The sequence below is a fragment of the Phascolarctos cinereus genome, unplaced genomic scaffold, assembly GCF_003287225.1.
Source record: "Phascolarctos cinereus isolate Bilbo 61053 unplaced genomic scaffold, phaCin_HiC Scaffold_726;HRSCAF=1367, whole genome shotgun sequence".
NCBI lineage: Eukaryota > Metazoa > Chordata > Mammalia > Diprotodontia > Phascolarctidae > Phascolarctos > Phascolarctos cinereus.
In genome coordinates this window covers 277,569,832-277,591,312 of record NW_027556098.1, presented here as the reverse complement: position 1 = coordinate 277,591,312, position 21,481 = coordinate 277,569,832, and the positions used below count along the sequence as shown (strand labels likewise).

General features: G+C 36.4%; 1 pseudogene; it reads left to right on the top strand.

Moving 5' to 3' along the window:
• The first annotated feature begins 195 nt into the window (after positions 1 to 195).
• LOC110218090 (olfactory receptor 8G50-like) lies at positions 196 to 15,092 on the top strand (annotated as a pseudogene).
• The last annotated feature ends 6,389 nt before the right edge of the window (positions 15,093 to 21,481 follow it).

Below are 21,481 nucleotides of genomic sequence, written 5' to 3'. Positions count from 1 at the left end.
TAATAGCAATGACATGTGTAAAGTACTTTATGAAAATCTGTTAGCTTATTGACCCTTCCACAAAACAAGTCGATGGGGCAACACAACTTCACTAAAATTACCTTAGTCTTATATACAATGTCACTTCAGAGATAAAATAACAAAAATGTTAAAAACTATGACATTTTGAAATGCAATGATACAATAGTTATTCGAATGAACCTGCCTGGACTGAAGGTAAGTTTACATTTCAAAAAAAAATACTATTAAATCACATCCTAGTGGTGGAAAAAAATCTCTGTGGTTTGAAAAACCACAAACACAAAAAGAAAGAGAGAGAGAGAGAAACGTGTTATTTGTGAAGCTACTATAGTGAAATTTTACTGGGAAAAAAGCAAATTGCAAACAGAAGAAAGTGTTTTCAACCATGTTTATATAAATTTCTCTGATAATTGAATTCAGCATACAAAGTATATCTTTTTTAATTTTATTTTTAATTTATGGAATAAAACAAGCATTTTTATAACATGGTACAATAAAAAAGACAATTGTACATGAAACTGCAAATCTACTGTGCACAACTTGCTGTCCCTTTCAAATATACAACAAATTCATCCCACAAATTTTTTCTTTTTTTCCACCCCCCTCCCTGTGCTAGAGATGGTTAGAATTAGATAAAAATAGGCATGAATGTATATATGTATGTATATATATATACACATATATGTATATGTTTATGTGTCTACTATATATGTAAAAAAGTATTCTACACATATATCTATCAGTTCTTTCCCTGGATGCAGATGACATCTTTCTTCATGTGTCCTTTATATTTAATTTGGGTATTTACAATAGGCAAAATAACTAATTCACTCAAAGTCTTTCTTAAAACAATATTGCTGTTAACACATATAATGTGCTCTTGGTTCTCCTCATTTTGCTCTACGTTAGTTCATGTAACTCTTTCATGTTTTTCTAAAATCATTGAGCTCATCATTTCTTAAAAGTATATCTTTTTAAAGTACAGTCATTACATTCCATATCCACACTTTTTCTTTTGGAATTGCCCTCATCTATCTCATTATACTGGACAAACTAGGAGTAAATATATATATTCAATTTTTACAGAAAAGGAAGAATTGTCCTAAGCAAAAGTTGAGAAGTCAAATACTCAAGAACTTCATATATTGTTAGTATCCACAAATATTTCTAGGATTTTTCAATGTTCTAAAACAGGAACCTCAGTATGTGTTGGCCATTTAGCATAATTCTTCAATTTCAACTCTCATTTTATTCAATACTGTAAATGATGTTGGCTCATGAACCAAACTGAGCACAATGTCTTTCTATTGCAGAAGCCACCTCTAATCTCAATTTCCTCAGTTTCTGCTTCAACTTCCAATACCTGTTTGCCCTGTAGAATCGAGGCAGCCCAGATAATATCTGAGGAACTTTTTACTTAGGGACAAATCTCCAAATAATTTCATTACATTTCAAATCATATTTTAAACAAATTCAAGTTAAAATTAGAAAAGATCATCTCAGAAGAATAAATTGCAAAGAAAGGGAATGGATCAGTCTTGCTTTCTATTCTTGGGTGGTAGGAAGAATTGTGGCTCAGTTATGTATTGATATATGAACATTTTAGCATAAAACGTCAAAGCCACCTGTTCCTGCATGGGCTTGTAGCCACTCCCTAGTTTCCTGGTACCCAAATAGTCCATGGTCCTCCAAGGGAAAATTTTCTGGGATAACACTAATTTATCTAACTTAAGCAATAGTTTTAGATCCTTTACTTTCCCACTTATGATTTCTTCAGGTGATTAACAGTGCTACCTCCAAACAAAGAGAACAGGAAAAAAATCTCTCATACTGTCTCAAGCAGCCAATACTTTTCCTCCTTTGTCTACCAATTGCCTTCGCAAAATAGTGGATGAACACTGCTTACATTACTGTTTTGGTGTATTATCATTTCATTGATTCATTCATGTATGTGAATTCCATCTCACATATGATTCCAGTTCAAAATGTCCGTCGTTCAACATCCCCCTACTGATTTACTTGTACAATTTCTATTTCCTGTGTCAGCCACTATTTCCCTTGAACTCCTTATCATAGTGAAAATGTCTCTTTTTTTAGATCATGTAGTTCAGTAAGGCCCTTATCAGTGACAATAGGAGACTTCTACTACAACATAATCTATACAAAATTCTGACATCTGAGCTCCAACACCAAGGTTTTAGATCATTGGCCAATAATTGAAGTGACTACCCAATTTCTTATGCTCTTAAATGTGTTCCTTGTGTTCCTATAATGATTTTCAATGGGATCTTAGATATAAATCCAGAATCCTTTGTCCCCACTAATGTTTTGTTCTAATATGGGTGCTAGAAACCCATAATGCTCCTCACTACATCATTGAAATTTCACCTCAAACAGGAAGAAGTGTTAGGATCCAAACAACGACCATCTCCCCACTGTTTAGAGCTTTTCATATTTCTAACATGCCATCTAAATCTCACCAGCAGCTTCTCTTATACTTTGCCAAGACAAACAGAAAAAGATTTCTAATTTTTGATTACCCTGTTTTCTTGGAAAAAAAAAAGTTAAGATTTGGTGTGGAGCCAAGATGGCATAGAGAAGCCAAGTAGTTGCCTGAGCTCTCCCCAGTTTTCCTCAGAAACAATATTAAATCAAGCCTCTAAACGGATCTGGATCAACAGAACCTACAAAAAGATGGAGTGAAATAACTTTTCAGCTTAAGATAACTTAGGAAGACTCTGGGAAAGGTCTATCTCACTTGGGTAAAAGGGAGAGTGCAGCCCAGTGCAGATGGTGTTTGAGCAAGCCAGTAGAGACTCTTGACCACAGCAAGATGACCAACTAAGACCCCTCAGTCCTGGCTCATCAGGCCAGTGGCACAGCAGGCTAGCTGTGAGACCTCCAGCCCCAGCACAAAAGGCAAACTGCCAGCCACAGAACCCAGAAAAACAAGCGCATCTAGGTTGGGCCACTAGATGAGTGCAGTGGGCAAGCCACCAGCATCAGAGAGCCCAGCACAGAAAGCCAGTGACCAGGCACCTAACCCCCAGCATAAGAAGACTGAGACAGTGTCCTCTGTGCCACAGGAGTAGAGCTCAACTTTAAAAGTTACAAAATGGACTGAAAATGATCCCCCCAAAAAAAAAAGAAAAGAAAAAAGCATAACCATAGAAAGCTACTATGGCAACAGGGAAGATCAAAACACATACTCAGAAGAGGACAACAACGTCAAAATGCCTACATGTATAACCTCAAAGGGGAAGATGAATTGCTCTCAAGATCAAAAAACCTTCTTTGGAGAGTTCAAAAAGGATCAAAAAAAATCGAATAAGAGACATAAAAGAAAAACTGGGAAAAGAAATGAGAATTATGCAAGAGAGAGTAAACAGCCTGGAAAGGAAGGACAAAAATTGAATGAAGAAAATAAATCCTTAAAAAATACAGTTGACCAAATTGGGGGGGGGGTGAAATCCAATGAAGAAAACTATTCCTTAAAAAGTAGAAATGGCCAAATGGAAAAGAAGGTACAAAAGCTAAAAGAAGAAAATAATTCCTTAAAAACTAAAATTGGGTAAATGAAACTAATGACTCTACGAGACATCAAGAATCAGTTAAACAAAATCAAAAGGATAAAAAAAAGAAGAAAATATAAAATGCCTCATTGGAAAAAGAAATGACCTGAAAAATAGATCAAGGAAAGATAATTTAAAATTATTGGAGTATTGAAAGCCACGTTCAAGAAAAGAACTTGGAGAGTGGGCTAGATATCCTAGATATCCTAGAATCAGAGAGTAAAAGTCATTGAAAGAATCTACCAATCACCTCCTGAAAGAGATCTCAAAATGAAAACTCCAGGGAATATTACAGCCAAATTCCAGAATTATCAGGTCAAGAAGAAAATACTGCAAGCAACCAGAAAGAAATAATTAAGATATCAAGAAGCCACAGTCAGGATTATTTATGACTTAGCAGCTTCTATATTAAAGGATCAGAGGGCTTAGAATATGATATTCAAGAAGTCAAATGAACTTGGATTACAATCAAGAATTAACTACCCAGCAAAATTGAGCATAATCTTTTGGGATAAAAAATAGACATTCAATGAAATAGGGGACTTTCTAATTTTCCTAATGAAAAGACCAGAGCTGAACAGAAAAATCAGTTTTCAAATACAAGACTCGAGAGAAGCATAAAAAGGTAAACAGGAAAGAAAATAAAAACATGTTATTCAATAAGATTAAACTTTATATACCTACACAGGAAAATACTTGTAACTCAAGAATTGTATCTCTATTAGGGCAGTTAGAAGAAGTATATATAGACAGAGTGTGTAGGTATAAGTGGACTTTGAAGTGATGATATAAAAAAATTAAGGGGTGAAAAAAAGGATAGCACTAGGAGAAGAAAGGGGGGAGCACAGTAGGGTAAAATGTATCACATGAAGAGGCACAAAAGACCTATTACAGCAGAGGGAAAGAAGGGAAAGGTTGAGCATTGTCTCAATTGTCTCAATCTCATTGGATTTGACTCAAAGAGGGAATAACACGCACTCAGTTGAGTATAGAAATTTATCTTATCCTATAGAAAAGTAGGAGAGGAAAGGAGGAAAAAAAGGGGTAAGGAGGGGCTGATAAGAGGTAGGGCAGAAGTAGAAGGGGAAAAGTGAAAGAAAAGGGAGGGGTGCTGATAGGAATGGAGGGCATATTGAGGGAGGCAGTGGTCAGAAACAAAACACTGGTGAGGAGGAATAGGGTGAAAAGAGAGAGAAAAGTATTAATAGGTGGGGGTGGGAAATAGAATGATGGGAAATACACAGTGAGTAGTCATAGCTATGAATGTGAATGGGATGAACTCTTCCACAAAACAGAAGTGGATAGCAGAGTGGATTAAAAACCAGAATCCTACAATGTGTTGTTTACAAGTAGCAACACATTTGAAGCAGAGAAATACGCACACAGTAAAAGTAAAAGGCAGGAGGAGAATATATTATGCTCTAGTTGAAGCAAAAAAAAAGATAGAGGGGCCGCAGTCCTCATCTCAGACAAACCAAAAGCAAAAATACATCTAACTAAAAGAGATAAGGAAGGAAACTACATCTTCCTAAAAGGTACCATAGACAATGAAGTAATATCAGTACTAAATATATATGCACCAAGTGGTATAACATCCAAATTATTAGAGAGGAAATTAGGTGAATTACAGGAAGAAATAGTCAATGAAACTATAATAGTGGGGGTCATCAGCCATCCTCCTCTCAGAATTAGATAAATCTAACCACAAAATAAACAAGAAAGAAGTTAAGGAAGTAAATAGAATTTTAGAGAATTTATATATAATAGACATCTGCAGAAAACTGAATGGGGTAGAGAGGAATATATTTTTTCTCAGTGGTACATGGCACCTATACAAAAATTGATAATGTATTAGAGCATAAAAATCTCAGCATCAAATGCAGAAAAGCAAAAGTGTTAAAATACATCCTTTGTAAATCATAATGCAATAAAAATTACAAGCAATAAAGGGCCATGGAAAGGTAGACTAAAAATTAATTGGAAACTAAATAATTTAATCCTAAAGAATGAGGAAGTCAAACAACAAATCATTGAAACAATCAAAGATTTTATCAAAGAGAACAACAATAATGAGATGGGATACAGCCAAAGCAGTTCTTAGGGGAAATTTTATATCTCTAAATACTTACAGGAATAAAATAAAAAGCAGATTAATGAGTTGAGCATGCAACTAAAAAAGCTAGGGGAGGGGAAACAAATTAAAAATCCCCAATTTAAATACCAAATTAGAAATTCTGGAAATCAAAGGGGAAATTAATAAAAATTGAAAAAAAGCTATTGAACTAATAAATAAAACTATGAGCTGGTTATAAGAAAAAACTAATTAAATAGATAAATCTTTGTTTAATTTGATAAAAGGAAGGAAGGAAGGAAGGAAGGAAGGAAGGAAGGAAGGAAGGAAGGAAGGAAGGAAGGAAGAAAGAAAGAGAGAGAGAGAGAGAGAGAGAGAGAAAGAAAGAGAGAAAGAAAGAGAAAGAAAGAGAGAGAGAGAGAGAAAGAAAGAAAGAAAGAAAAGAAAGAAAGAAAGAAAGAAAGAAAGAAAGAAAGAAAACCAAATTACCAGTATTAAAAATGAAAAGGGTGAATTTGACACCAATAAAGAGGAAATTAAAGGAACAATTGTGAATTATTTTGCCCAACATATGCCAATAAATATGACAATTTAAGTGAAATGGATAAATACTAACAAAAATATAAGTTGCCCAGAATAACAGAAGAGGAAATAAAATACTTAAATAACCCAATCTTAGAAAAAAGAAATGAACAAGCCATCAATGAACACACTGGGAAAAAAATCTCCAGGGCCAGATGGATTCACAAGTGAATTCTAACAAACATTTTAAAAACACTCCATTCCAATAATATATAAACTGTTTGGGGAAATGGGTAAAAAAGGAGTCCTACCAAATTCCTTTTATGACACAAATATGGTGCTGATACCTAAACCAAGAAGAGCCAAAACAAAGGAAGAGCAATTTCACTAATGAATATTGATGCAAAAATTTTAATAAAATATTACCAAAGAGATTAAAGAAATTTATTGCAAGGACAATACACTTTGAACAGGTGGAATATATACCAGGAATCAGGGTTGGTTCAATATTAGGAAAACTATCAGCATAATTGACCATATCAATAACAAAAATAACAGAAATCATATTATTATCTCAACAGATGCAGAAAAAGCTTATGACAAAATGTAGTTCCAATTCTTATTAAAAACACCAGAGAGATGGGGCAGCTAGGCAGCACAGTAGATAGAGCTCCAGTCTTGGAGTCAGGAGGACCTGAATTCAAATCCAGCCTCAGAGACTTGCTAGTTACTAGCTGTGTGAGAACCTGGGCAAGTCACTTAACCCCAATTGCCTCATTGAAAAGAAAAAAAAAACCACTAGACAGTACAGAAACAAATGGGGTTTTCCTTAAAATGATAAGCAGTGTCTGTCTAAAACCATCAATAAGCATTATATGTAATGGGAAAAGCTATCACATCACACCTATTCAGATTGGCTAACATGAAAAAAGCAGGAAAATGATAAATTTTGGAGATGTGGGGATATTGGGACACTAATGCATTGTTGGTGGAATTGTGAACTAATCCAAATCATTCTGGAGAGCAATTTGGAACTATGCTCAAAGGACTATAAAATTGTGCATACCATTTGACCCAGTAATATCACTTCTAGTTCTGTATATCAAAGAGATCATAAAAATGGGGAAAGGAACCACACGTACAAAAATATTTATAGCAGCTCTTTTTGTGATAGCCAAGAATTAGAAATTGAGGTGATGCCCATTAGTTGTGGAATGGCTGAACAAGTTGTGGTATATGAATGTAATGGAATACTATCATGCTATAAGAAATGATGAGCAAGTGGACTTCAAAAAAACCTGGAAAGATTTACATGAACTGATGCTGAGTAAAGTGAGCAGAACCAGGAGAACTTCGTACACAGTAACAACAACATTGTGCAATGACTTTGATAGATTAGCTCTCCTTAGCAATGCAAGGATCTAAGACAACTCCAAAAGACTCATGATAGAAAGTGCCATCCATATGCAGAAAAAGAACTATGAAGGCTGAATGCAGATCAAAGCATACTATTTGATTTTTTTGTTTCTTCTTTCTCATGGCTCCTCCCATTGGTTTTAATTCTTCTTTACAATATGACTAATGTGAAAGTATGTTTAATAGGACTGTATATGTAAAGTCTATATCAGATTGCATGCCATCCATCTTAAGGAGGGGGAGGGGAAGAAGGGAGAGAAAATTTGGAACTCAAAATTTTATGGAAGTGACTGTTGATAACTAAAAGTAAATTAATTAAATTTTTAAAATAACTGACAACTTTAACAAAGTGTCAGGATATAAAATAAGCCCATATAAATCATCGACATTCCTATATATTACCATCAAAGCCCAGCAGCCAGAGATAGAGAAATTCTATTTAAAGTAACTGTAGGCAATATCAAATATTTGGGAATCTACCTGCCAAGACAAACCCAGGAACCTGATAAACACAATTACAAAACATTTTTCACACAAATAGTCATCTAAACAACTGGGAAAATATAGATTGTTCATAAAGAGGCTGAGCTAATATTAAAAAAATGACAATTCTACCTAAATTTACTTATTCAGTTCCATAACCAATTAAACTACCAAAAGAAAGTTTTATAAAGCTAGAAAAAATAACAGCAAAATTCGTCTGAAAGAACAAAAGATTAAGGCTTTGGATGTAGCAGTTTTGACTTTGTCGTCTTCTTCTGTCTGTGTGTTCTGATCTCCCTTGTCACCATGGTGACTTTTTATACTCAGAATTTTTTTCTGTTGTTTGCTGATTTTTCCAGCCCATTTCTTGACTTTTAACTCTATGCTAAAGTAGGGCTGTGCTTCCAGGACAGAGGGTGCACTTTCCCAAGCTTCAGGGTTTTGTGCAGTTGTTTTCTGAGCTACTTTTGGGGGTCTATAAGCTTTCAGTTTTTCCAAAGTGCTATGATATAAGGAGAGGTATGTTTATGGGCCCCTTACCACCTGTGGGTTGAGAGCTCTTAAAGCTACTGAAGCTGCTGATTCAATCACTCCCAAGGCCTGCTCCTGGTTTCCTTGGGCCCAGTCTGTACTGGTACAGCCTGTACTGCACTGCACTCTGCTCTCACCCTGGTGTGACAGACCTTTCCTGATGACCTTATAAATTGTCACAGGCTGGAAAATTGTTTCACCCCCATCATTTTGTAGATTATGCCACTCCAGAATTTGTGTTGAAGGTATTTGGAGGGGAATTTGGGAGACCTCAGGCAAGTCCCTGCTTTTTTCCCACCATCTTTGACTCTGGCCCTCAATATCAATTTCTTAAAATTTAAAAGTGGGGAGGAAGGGTACTTAGGAATACTAAATCTTAAACTATTCTACAGAGTTGTTATCATCAAAACAATGTGGTACTGGTTTAAAAAAATAGATAGGTTGATCAGGGGATTCTTGTCAATTGGGGAATGACTGAACAAATTATGGTAAATGGATGTAATGATTCTTCTCTCTTCATATTGCATCATTTCACATAAGTCTTCTCAGGTTTTCCGGAAACCATACATTTCATCATTTCTTACACGATAATATTCCACTGCATTGATATACCATAATGATCTTTTGACTTGAGGGATCCACCTCATAAGCCTGCCAGTAAGGTAGTTTCTTTCCCAAAAACCCTAATTCTAATGGTCTCCTTTCAAATGTCAACACTTACTCTGGATGGTCTTCCTCCTGAGTAACATACTTCATTTTACTACAAGCAATGGGCATTATTAATTTCTGAGTTTCCATAATGAACAGTAGCTTATTCCTACTTTCCAATGCTTATTCTGTTCGTATTACCAGAATTACTTTCTCTTCTATGTTTTCCCTACTCTTCAAGGCACAATCAAATTCTACCTTCTCCATGAAATATTCCTTAGATTCTCCCACCTACAGTAAGGTTCTTACATTTTTACCATCTAAAATTTACCATTTAAAATAGTACATAATTTTGTAGTATTTTGTTATGTCCCAGCTATTTCTTGGCTATTTATTAGTCTTTCTCTTTAATAGATTTTATTCTTCTTTTGGACAGAGAGCAGATTGCATATTTCTATTCAGTCCCTCTTAGTTCTTTGTTAAGCACATAATCCAATCTGAATAAATATTTCTTTATTCATTACTCAATGATCATAAAGTGATAAATTGGGAATTTGGGAGATGTAACCCTATGAAAAAGTCATTTTGATTCACAGCAAGTTCATGAACAACTGGTTCACTTTCCATATAGTTATGTTTAACATGGAAGCATCACTGCTATGAATATAGGACTAAGGTATTTGCCCCTCACTGTCCTCAGCCCAGTCATATAGTTCTGGACCAAGAACCTTCCCCTAAGTAAAGGAATTAAGTTCCCTTTTTACACATAATTAATCGGCTCATTAAACTCCATCCTTGATGAAAGATGATAATTGTATCAATGGCTATGACTCAGAAGACTAAGGGATGCCTCAAAAGCAAAAGGAAAAAGGATACTCAATGTATGATATAAATTAGATATGAGAAAGTTGTTTATTCTATACAGAAAGAAAGGATGCTAACCACAGAAAAATCACAGTGATAATTGGCGCTCTTTATGGCATCGAGATTGATTCAGTAACATTTCATAACTGGTTACAATCAGTTTGGATGATAATATTTAAAGAGTCATAAGGTCATACAATAATTATAAAATACTGCTTATTAGGTATTTCAACTTCATCTCTGCATTAGGCACTCTCTGATCAAACAGCTAAGCTACTGGCTTCTCTTTCCAAAGCAGATGCTTCCTTGTAATGAGATACTGTTGGTATGGTGGGCCCCATTATAACAGTCATATTTGGCCATTTAATGGTACCTCCAGATTTTTTGAAGTCTCCAGGACTTCAGGGCAAATCTATCTCGGAGTACTCATTCATCTAAGATCAGGAGAAAACAAATACAAAAGTTCAAGGGCCACCACAGACCTTGTGCATAAGCCAGCCTAATTGAGTCTACAGCTTACATGGGGAATGTCAGCAGAGTCACCATGATTTTAGGGGATAAAAGGATCATCTTTTTCCAACCCTCACTGGAATCACATTACCTAAAAAGATGCAATCAAGAAGCTTCAGAATAAACTTGTCTCTTCTTTTTAAAGGTCATCAGCCCTTCCAGTTCAGCTGCCACTTCGGGGGCTCTTTGTCACCTCTTATTGTTAAACCATGTGAATGATCAGAATTAAATCTCTATTATCTTCAGTGTAGGTGAATGGAAGCAACCATTTACAATTTGTACATCCTCTGTAGAACCCACCAGAAATAGCCAATTTGAGTATGTAGCATGCTCCTTTCCCATGCTACAAACATAAAATCCTACCCTTTCTCTCTACATCCCTGCCTATAATCAGGTCACATGCCTAGAAAGGGTGTCTTCTTTGGACATTATAAAAAATGTCTTAATTTTTTTTTTCAGATTTTTCCCTCAACTTGTTTTCTGTAGCTGCTTGATGATGTGGAGGACAGACAAAAATCCAATACCTTTTTCTTCTTTCATCTTCTTAGTGGTATCTTCCATTATCAAGTATTTGCTTGCTTCCCCCAAGTAACTAGGAATAAAGATTCCAGGATCAAAGGATTTTAGGATCTTGGCTACAGAGGTAGAAGGAGGTCCTTCAGAGGGTCTCTAGTCCAACTCCCTTTTTTATTGTAGATGAATAATAGGAGGCCCAGAGGGATTAGGTGACTTGACCAAAGTTATAAATGTTTTAATTGTCAAATATGGAACTGGAATCCAAGTCTTCTGAAGGCTTCAGTGAGCACTTGACAAAACCAGATTCCTTGAAATTCCAGAGCCATTTGTTTAAAAAACATTCAAAGATAAATTATACATGTCTATATCATTCAGTCACTGCATTTTAACTTTTAATTATCATTTGATTTAACTAATTTAAAAATTAATATACCAAACACAACTGACAGCATGATATGATGGATAGAGAGCTAGTCTCAGGGTCTGGAATCTTGGATTCAATTTTGACTCCAACATATATTGGACTGTGTGTTCTTGGGCAAATTACCTAACCTCTCAGTGTATCCAGAAATTTGCTAAGATTAGAATGAATGAAAAAGAATTCATTAAGTGATTGCTATGTGCTAGGCACTGTGCCAAGCACTGGGGAGACAGATACAAAAGAGTAGTAGTCCTTAGCCTCAAAAAAGTCACATTCAAATCATAGATATGATACACATGGGGGAGTAGTGCCCAGGGAGGGGAATTTTGTTTTGGAAAATAACAGGGACGGTAAGTGGAGTCAGAGGCTCAAATGATCCACCCTTTCCAGAAGCAATGGTAACATTGATTTGATTTCTGTTCCCAGAGCAAATTGTAGAAATCGGTGTTTAAGGGATTGTTCATGGGCATAATGGCATGGTAGGAAAATAGTATTTTCTGATATTGGGAGTCAGCTACATACATCTATGTAGTAAGTTGCCATGAATCAGCATAGACCCAAGGTGAGAGTTAGAGGTCCAGTTGGGAGGAGCCTTGTCAAAAATGGTAGCCCTGTATAGCAGAGGCATCAAATTCAAATCAAAATAAGGACCACTAAACCACACAAAAGGATCCCTCTGAGCTGCATATTGACTTAGAAAACCACATGGTAATATTTTTATGTTCTATTGTATTTTTATTAATTTCATGAAAAATTGCCCAACTACATTTTAATCTAGTTGCTGTGTACTAGGGAGTATTGCATTTTATATTTGCATTTCTGCTCTGTAGCATGAAAGAAAATAAGAGGTTGAGGTTTAAACCTGGTTCTGTATAATAAGCTCTCTCCATTTAGTGAGGCACAGGGTCAGTTGGGAAAGTTGCAGAACAATTTCTTTACTATAAGATAAAGGTGGTTATCCTACTTGGAGCTCCTTATACCAATGAAATCAAAGATATAGTAAAGAAAAGTGTGAGCAAACTAAGATATAAATGAAGGGTTTATTTATTGAAATTAGCACTGACTTTAAAGTTGTAAAAGAGATGAAACAAAATATTATAGAAAACGTTTTTATTTTCCTCATTGCCCCTGAAAAAAATTAGGATTTTTAAAAATTTTTCTTCATTTCAAACTCTGCAGAAATGTTATACTTCTAGGAACCAGCTACTTGTAAACTCAGTCTGGTATCTGATCTGCTTCACTGTGACCTCCAAAACTTAAAAGAGTATAAGAAAAAGACTACTCCACAAAGAATACAAGATAGTCAAGGAGTTAATAGAGTTCCCTGGTTAAGGGTGAGCTGTTGGGTGGTGGGAGGAAGGGTGACTATGGAACATGGTAGAAAACAACCATGATTATCTCCCAGAAGAGCCTGGATCCCTGATGAGCTAAGACCTTGAGCAAACTCTGAGTTTCTAATAAGGTCCCTAGAAACTATCCATTTATAATAAAACTCTAACATCCCATCAACCAGCAGTTACAGTGAGATTGAGAGATGATATTTTCTATTCTAAAGTTAGAGAGAATCATTGGCTTAAAGTAATAATAAAAATTTCATCTCTTGGAACTCCTAGGGGAGCTAAAAAATTAAAGACCATGCTTGTATTTCAACAGAACAAAGGGAAGCAGAAGGGTCTACGAAGATATCCATTCCTGATTTCACTGCTACTTGTTCCAAAGACTCTAAATGAAGATCCAGCAGTGGAGGGTGAGTACCTTAATTCAACAGCCCTCATCCTTTCTACCCAACTCACCACTGTGGGAGCCCAGTTCTTGATGAAATCTCACCTCCTTATCTTTATTGGCCTATTGCTAACCCTGAGTAGCATAGAAGTGGAAATGCATCTGTGGGGAAGAGAGAAATATCTAGAGATACCGGGAATCATAGAGGCTTCAATACACCTATTCAATAATAGCTTCAACAGAGAAAGCTCTTGTGTTTTCATTGAATGACTTTGGACAGTAAAATTGACTCTCCTCAAGAATCTGTTTTCTTTTCTCTGAAAAAGTGACTGAAGGCATGCTTCCCATCTGAATGGAGACCAGTTGCCTTTAATGTTCAGCAAAGTTTGCTTCTGTGTAGAGTTTCAGAAATATGAACAATAGCTAGATAGATGAGGACCCCAGTGAGTGGACAAATAGAGAGCTAGAAGTCATCCCATTCTTTCACCTCTGAGATCTCAGCAGATTCAACTGCCTGTATCAAAAATCCCTTGGGTAGACTGAGGAAGAGTTGGGTATGACTCTTTTCCAACAGTTCTGTTCACAGGTCCCATCACAGTAATACTAAGATATGATGATAATGATATTGATACTCTCACACAGTGACTAGTGACAATGGCCATAGGCCCCCAGGACCAAAACAGTCCTGGATTCCAGGATTTAGAGTTGCCCGTTCTGTGTAAACATCCTTTGTGTGTGGAGGGAGGGAGGGGAGAAATCCTCTCTAATGTGCTACTTCTTTTTCAATCCCACAGATCCACCATCCAGAGAAGGGAAATTACTCTGCAGTGACTGAGTTTATCATTGCAGGCTTAACAGATCGACCAGAGCTCCAGGTTCCACTTTTCTTCCTCTTCCTAGGGATCTATGTGGTCACCATGGCAGGGAACCTGGGAATGATCATCTTAATTGGGCTCAGTTCCCACCTTCACACCCCTATGTACTATTTTCTCAGTTGTCTATCCTTCATTGACCTCTGTCATTCCACTGTCATCACCCCCAAAATGCTTGTGAACTTTGTGTCAGAGAAGAACATCATCTCTTATCCTGAGTGCATGGCTCAGCTCTATTTTTTCATCATTTTTATAATTTCTGAATGTCATATGTTAGCAGTGATGGCATATGACCGCTATGTTGCCATCTGCAGCCCTCTGCTATATAATGTCATCATGTCCTATCATTGTGCTCCTGGTTGGTGGCTGGAGTGGGTACAATGGCTGTGGTTGGTTCTACAGTTCACACAGGCTGCATGCTTGGAGTTTACTTTTGCAAGGACAATATTGTCAATAATTTCTTTTGTGATGTCCTTCCCCTCTTGAAGCTCTCCTGCTCCAGCACCTACATCAATGAAGTCGTGCTTCTGGCTTTTAGTTCATTTAACCTTTTTGTCCCAACCCTAATTATTCTTAGCTCTTATATTTTTATCCTCTTAAGCATCCTTCGCATCCAGTCCACTGCAGGCAGGTCTAAAGCCTTCAGCACTTGCAGCTCCCATATCATGGCTGTTTCTCTATTCTTTGGATCAACTGCATTCATGTATCTGCAGCCTTCTACCCATTCCATGGACCAGGGGAAAGTGTCCTCTGTGTTTTATTCCATAGTGGTCCCCATGTTGAACCCCCTGATCTACAGCCTCAGGAATAAAGATGTCAAGGTTGCACTGAAGAAAATTATACAGAAAAGGGTCTTCTCACGAACAGTAGGAAGATCACTGGTGATGGGCTCAAAGGCTTTGCTGATGCTACTTTTCTTTTAAAGGGATGGGTCATATTGCCTTTTCAAGTGGCAAGATCTACTCACATGCCCCTCCTCACAACTCTTCTCCCTCTATCTCTCCAACCTCTTGTTTCCCTACTTATGCAAGCAAACTTTTGTTGGTGAATCACAATTAGAAGCTCTATTAACAATGACTAGCAGAGTGTCATCTATTAAAGAGATGAACTACTGGCTCTTTCAGTTCAAAGAGCAGGGGAGCTGTGAAGCTATCCCATCTGTCTGCAATTTTGCTTTGGTGTAATCAGTTGCTTTTCTGAGTTTTTAAGAGGATGTTAAACAAAGGACAGGAAAGGATAGCACTTTAAAGTTTAGAATAATTTTACAAATTTTATTTTAATTTGCTTAGATATCAACCCTCAGGTGGAGGTACTATTTTTATCTCAATTTTACAAATTAGGCAACTGAGGCACACAGAAGTTATGACTTGCTAAAGGTGACGGAACTTGTATGTGTTGGGCTGGATTTGAACTCGTATTCCCGACTCGAGGACTAGTGTTCCTATATGCCATCAACCTATCTGCTAACCAAAACCCCTAATGTTACAGATGAAGAAGTTGAGGCCCTGATTCTTTCTCTTATACCACACTGCTGACCAGGGTCTTGTCTCTCTCTTGGGCCTGTTGGTTGTTCTAGAAACGAGGAAGACCTGAGTTCAAGTTCTACTTCTGATCCATATTGGCTGTATGACTCTGGATAAGTCACTTAACTAGTCAGTGCCCTGGGTAATACTCTAAGTTGCTTAGAAGGTGTTGAACTGCATTGGGGGGGAGGGATTTTCTCACCTGGGAATTCCTTATATCAATGAAATCAGAGGTCCAGTCCCTCTCCCTCTGCTTTTACTCATGGCATGATTTTTTTTTAAACTGTGCCCTTACGCAAGATATATGATTCATTATGGCAGTTAGGTGGTGCAGTGGATAGAGTGCTGGCCCTGGAGTCAGAAAGATCTTAGTTCAAATCCAGCCTCACACACTTACCAGATGTGTCACTTAATTTCTATTTGCCTCAGTTTTCTCAACTATAAAATGGGGATAAGAATAATACCTAACTCCCAGGGTTGCTGTGAAGACCAAATGATATAATATTTGTGAAGCATTTAGTGTAGTGCCTGGCACATAGCAAGGGATATATTAAATGCTATTATTGTTGTTGTTGTTGTTGTTGTTTTATTCCTAATGTAGGTTTAAAGTCTCTATTTGTTTATTTTTCTGGTCAGCCTTTTTGGTCCCCTTATTTCTTTCAATTGTTTTTCAATTCAATTAAAAAACATATATTTGTCATTTAATAGGTATAAGGAATTGTCCTAGGATAGAAAAACCATAAACAACCTAGCCCTAGCCCTTAAGGACCTTGTGGTCTATTTGTGGAGGTGAGGGAGTTACGAGGAGGAAGAAAAATATCACATGTACACAGACTGGCAAAATACAAAACAGAATGTCATAGGAGCAAAGGGGAGACCAGAGGTGTCAAATATACCACATGTGACCTGCAACACTCCCATGGGGCAGGAACCAGATTAAAATGCAGTTGGGAAATATTTTTACAAGATAAATAGAAATATGATAAAACATAGATTATAATTTGATACTAAGTCAACACACAGCCCAGGAGGATCCCCATGTATAAATTAGTGGCTCCACATCTACTTGATTTTGACACCAGTGATCTAGGTAAAATGCTCCAGGAAAATTTAATTGGGGAGAGAACACTTTTAGCAAGAAGAAATAACTGATAGATTTATTGTATTTAGAGAATAGTAACTCTCCCAACTGTGCTAGAATCCTCCTGTCCTACCTATAAGCACAAAGCTCACTGAAGTGGTAGACAAAAGTCATCTATGTTCTATGCAAGTCGCAGAACAACCTGCAGATTTGCTTCAAATCAGAGATTCTCTTTTTAAAAGAGTGTCCTCATGGTTCAAGCAAAGTCAGGAAATCCCAGACTCCAGGATTGCTGACAGCTGCTGCCACATTAAGCTCTAATGTTATAAAGATGAGTAGGGCTATTGGAAGATTTGCATTTGCTTGCACAGACGTCATATGCATGATTATTACCTATGTAGTATGTGTGAAGAGATTCCTGGCAGAACAGCTCTTCTAAGGACATTTCTCACCATTGCAAAAGGTTCTCTGCATGTAACAGCTGTCACTTATGTGGCTGGCTTTCCAACTAAAAAGAAATGTTGTAGACGGATCTGAACCCATGTACATGTAATCCAGCTCCATCTTACTATGGCTTGTGAAGTGTGGCCACCAGAGCTGGCTCCCCATTGTAGAAAATCTGTGCTGAGCAGGGATTGTTTCTGGCTGTCACACAGAGGGTATCCTATTGTTGGAATCTCCATCATCATGTTGTTTTAGAAATTATTAGTGAATTTTGAACAGAATGGTAGCATAAATTTTATTTAAAAAAAAAAGCCTCAGCACAAGAACTCAAAGAGTTTTATTTTAAACTCTGGCCACATTAAGACTTTAAAAAAAGAGTTCCTGAAACTAGCAGGTGACTTTCTGAAATTGCCAGAAATGGGCTCAGCTATTTTGAAAACTCTAAAGGATAGAAAATGAAAAGCAACTCTCCTCTGAACATGCAGGGGCTATGGAGGTCGATTTTTTCCAAGGCCAATAGGGAAATCTAGCTTTGCCTTTCTTTTTTCTCAACCTATTGATTCCCAGCATTTTTTGAGTTCTGTTAGCTTATCCCTTTCTACCAACTCCATGACCCTCCTTGTCTCAAACCTTCCATAGTTGTGCGTTGCACAAATTGTTATTTCAGTTAAAATGAAATAAAACAACTTGTTTTGAGACCTTTACTGTAGCCCTTCTAAGCCTAATGCGGTGTTGTAAAAATAGGGGTAGTATTCTTTCTCCCGTAAACATTGTCCATTAATATCATTCAGTTTGACCATCTGGTTCCACTATCACTGACCCTAACGTCCTGCACTACCATATGAACCTTGCTTTCTGATACCTGATACTTCAATCTGTCCTGAGTGAAATGAAGCAATAAATGAGCCTGGGCTGATAAAGGCAGGACTGGATATAGTTGTGTTTAGATAAGTACTCATCAAGGAATTAAGGAATGTGGAGACCTTAATCTTCAAACCATCAGATGACTATGAATCCTTACGGGTATAGGCGTAGCAATGGTAAAGTTAAGTTAAATAGCATATACTGTTTTGGAACTTTTGATGTTAGTTGTACCCATGCACTGGTCTACTAACAGAGAATCAAAGTGTCTGTTTTCCAACAGTCTTTCCAACATTTATTATTTTACTTTTTTGTCGTCTTTACAAATCCGGTAGGTGTGAAACTCAACTTTGCTTTACTTTGCATTTCTCCAATTAACAGCAATTTGGAAGATTTGTCACATAATTACAAAGACCCTGAGTTTCTTCTATTACCACTGACCAATTATACTCCTACTTCATTTATCAATTGGGGAATGACTATTATTCTTCTATATTTGAAATATACATGTATATTTGTGTATATTCTTATATGTATGTTCATAGAAATTTTTACATATCTTGAAAATGAGACCTTTATCAGAGAAATTTGATACAAAGATTTTTTTTCACATAGTAATCAGTTTTATTGGATTTAGTTGTACAAAAACCTTTTTAATTTTAGATAATCAAACACCCATTTTTTTCTTCTGTAATTCTAAATCTTAGTTGTTCAAGAACATTTCTTAGATCTGCTGAGTGATATTCTTCATATTTCCCTAATTTGTTTATTATATGACTTTTTATATCTGGTCACCTATTCATATGCCACTGCTAGGCCTATAGCTAAAAAAGATCAAGAAGAAAAAGGCTTTATATGTGGAAATATATTTATGGCATCTCTTTTTGTGATGGCAAAAACATATCTAAATTAAACAAATACCTATCAACTGGGAAATCACTAAATAAGTTATAGAATATGAATATAATGGAATGTTATTTTGCTATAAGAAATGAGGAAATAGATGATTTCAGACATAGAAATACTTAAATGAACTGATGCAGAGTGATATGAACAGAGCCAGATGAAAAATTTGCATTATAACATCAATTTTGTAAAATGAACAATTATGATGACTTTCCTAAGCTAATGAAGAATGAAATGTGGAGGACCAGAAGAATGCTGTACACAATAACACTGTAAAGACAACTTTTAAAGCTATAAGAACTATGATCCAATGGCCATCCATGATTCCAGAAAATTAATGAGGAAACATATTATCCACCTCCCGACAGAGAAGTGATTGAATTAGGGTGCAGAATGAGACATACCTATACATACATATACACACATCATAAATACACATTATATATACACACATTTATAGATAATCAATGAGGGAATTTTTTTGCTTGACAGTGAATGTTTTTATAAGAAATTTTCTTTTCTTTTTTCTTTTTTTTTCCAGTAGGTTAGAGGTGGGAGAAAGAAAAATAGCTTTATGTTCATTAAAAATGATATAAAAACATAGAGACGGAGGTACTACAGAAGTGGGAATGCTGCATGCATTTTCAGATGAGGTCACTGTATTATTAGTTTTGCTTAATAGTTTTACTTTGTTACAAGAGACCTCTCATGAAATGGGTGTAATCTATAAATTTTAGTAATGTAAAAACAAAATTCATTATTAAAACTTAAAAACAAAAAGAATCTGCAGGTGTATGTGGAAGTTAAGAAAATCCCAGACACAGCTCTGAACTTGGGGTCTTTCAGGGACAACCCATTAGCATTTAGAGGATTTTAGCCCACCTGGTAAAGCAAAGAAACATGGTCTGTGATGAAGAACTCCATAGCCAACATAGAACCTTCCCTGTGCCTTCACCAGATCACACAAGGGGACTCTGGAGTGAGACAATCAATAGGTTTTTTGGTAGTAGGAGAAGCAGATCTAGCCATGTCTTTTTCTAAGGAGAGCTATTCAAGGATATTTTTTTTAATTTTATTAATTTATTTTGATTTATCAACAATCATTTCCATATGCTTTTGAGTTTAAAATTTTTCTCCCCCTTCCTCCCCACCACCCTCCTGTTAAACATATTTTCACATTAGTGAAGTTGTAAGTTAAAATTAAAACCAATAGGAGGAACCATCAGAAAGAGGAAACAAAACTCAACAGAAGAGAAAAAAAAGATAGCGATTCAACTTTCACATTTGTGATTACTATCTGTGTCTTTTTCACCATTCTTTTTTCCCTGTTTATGCTTTTCTTTCTCCTCTCTCCCTTTCCCCCCTCACCAGAACTTTGCTTGTGACCACCGCCTCCTTCAGTCTCTCCTCCCTTCTATTATCCCTTTCCCTCTTCTTCCCCTTCACCCCCACCGCTTCTTTCCTCCCTTCCACCCCTTCCCTTTTTTTCTCCTTTTCCCTCCTACTACCCATATGGCAAGTTAGATTTCTATACCTAACTGATTATGTTACTCCCTTCTTGAGCCAAATCTGATGAGAGCAAGGTTCAAACAATGCTCACCCCCCTCCCTTCTTTCCCTCTGCTGTAATAGGATTTTCTGTCTTTTCCTGTAATGTAATTTACCCTTGTCTGCCTCCTCTTTTCTCAGTATATTTTCTAAGATCAGACTAATTCACTTGGATCCATTTAACCCACTTGATTAGATTTTTTTTTATCATTACATCAAAGTCAACTAATATCCACCCCTTTATGTATACTCCTTTAACATGAGTTGCAAGTGTCATCTTCCCTTGTAGGGATGTAAACAGTCCACCCTTATTAACAACATTTTGTATCTTTCTGTCGCATTTACCTTTTTATGTCTTTCTTGAATCTTATACTTGAGCTCTGGTCTTTTTGGAAGTCCCCTATTTCATTGAATATCCATCTTCTCCCTTGAAAAATCATGCTCATTTTTGCCGGGTAGTTGATCCTTGGCTGCAATCCAAGCTCCTTTGCCTTAAGGAATATCATGTTCCACGCCCTGTGGTCTTTTAATGTAGAAGCTGCAAGGTCCTGTGTAATCCTGACTGTGGTTCCATGATGTTTAAATTGTTTCTTTCTGGCTGCTTGCAGCACCTTCTCTTTCATCTGGTAATTTTGGAATTTTGCTATTATATTCCTTGATGTTGTCAATTTGGGATCTCTTTCAGGTGGTGAGGAGTGCATTCTTTCTATGGTTATTTTCCCTTCTGGTTCTAGGACTTCTGGGCAGTTTTCCTTTATGATTTCTTGAAAGATACTGTCCAGGCTCTTTTTTTTTATCATGATTTTCAGGTAGTCCAATGACTTTTAAATTGTCTCTCCTGGATTGATGTTCCAGGTCAGTCGTTTTACCGATGAGGTATTTTATGTTTCATCCATTTTTTTCATATTTTGTTTCTGTTTAACCGATTCTTGCTCTCTCATAGAGTCATT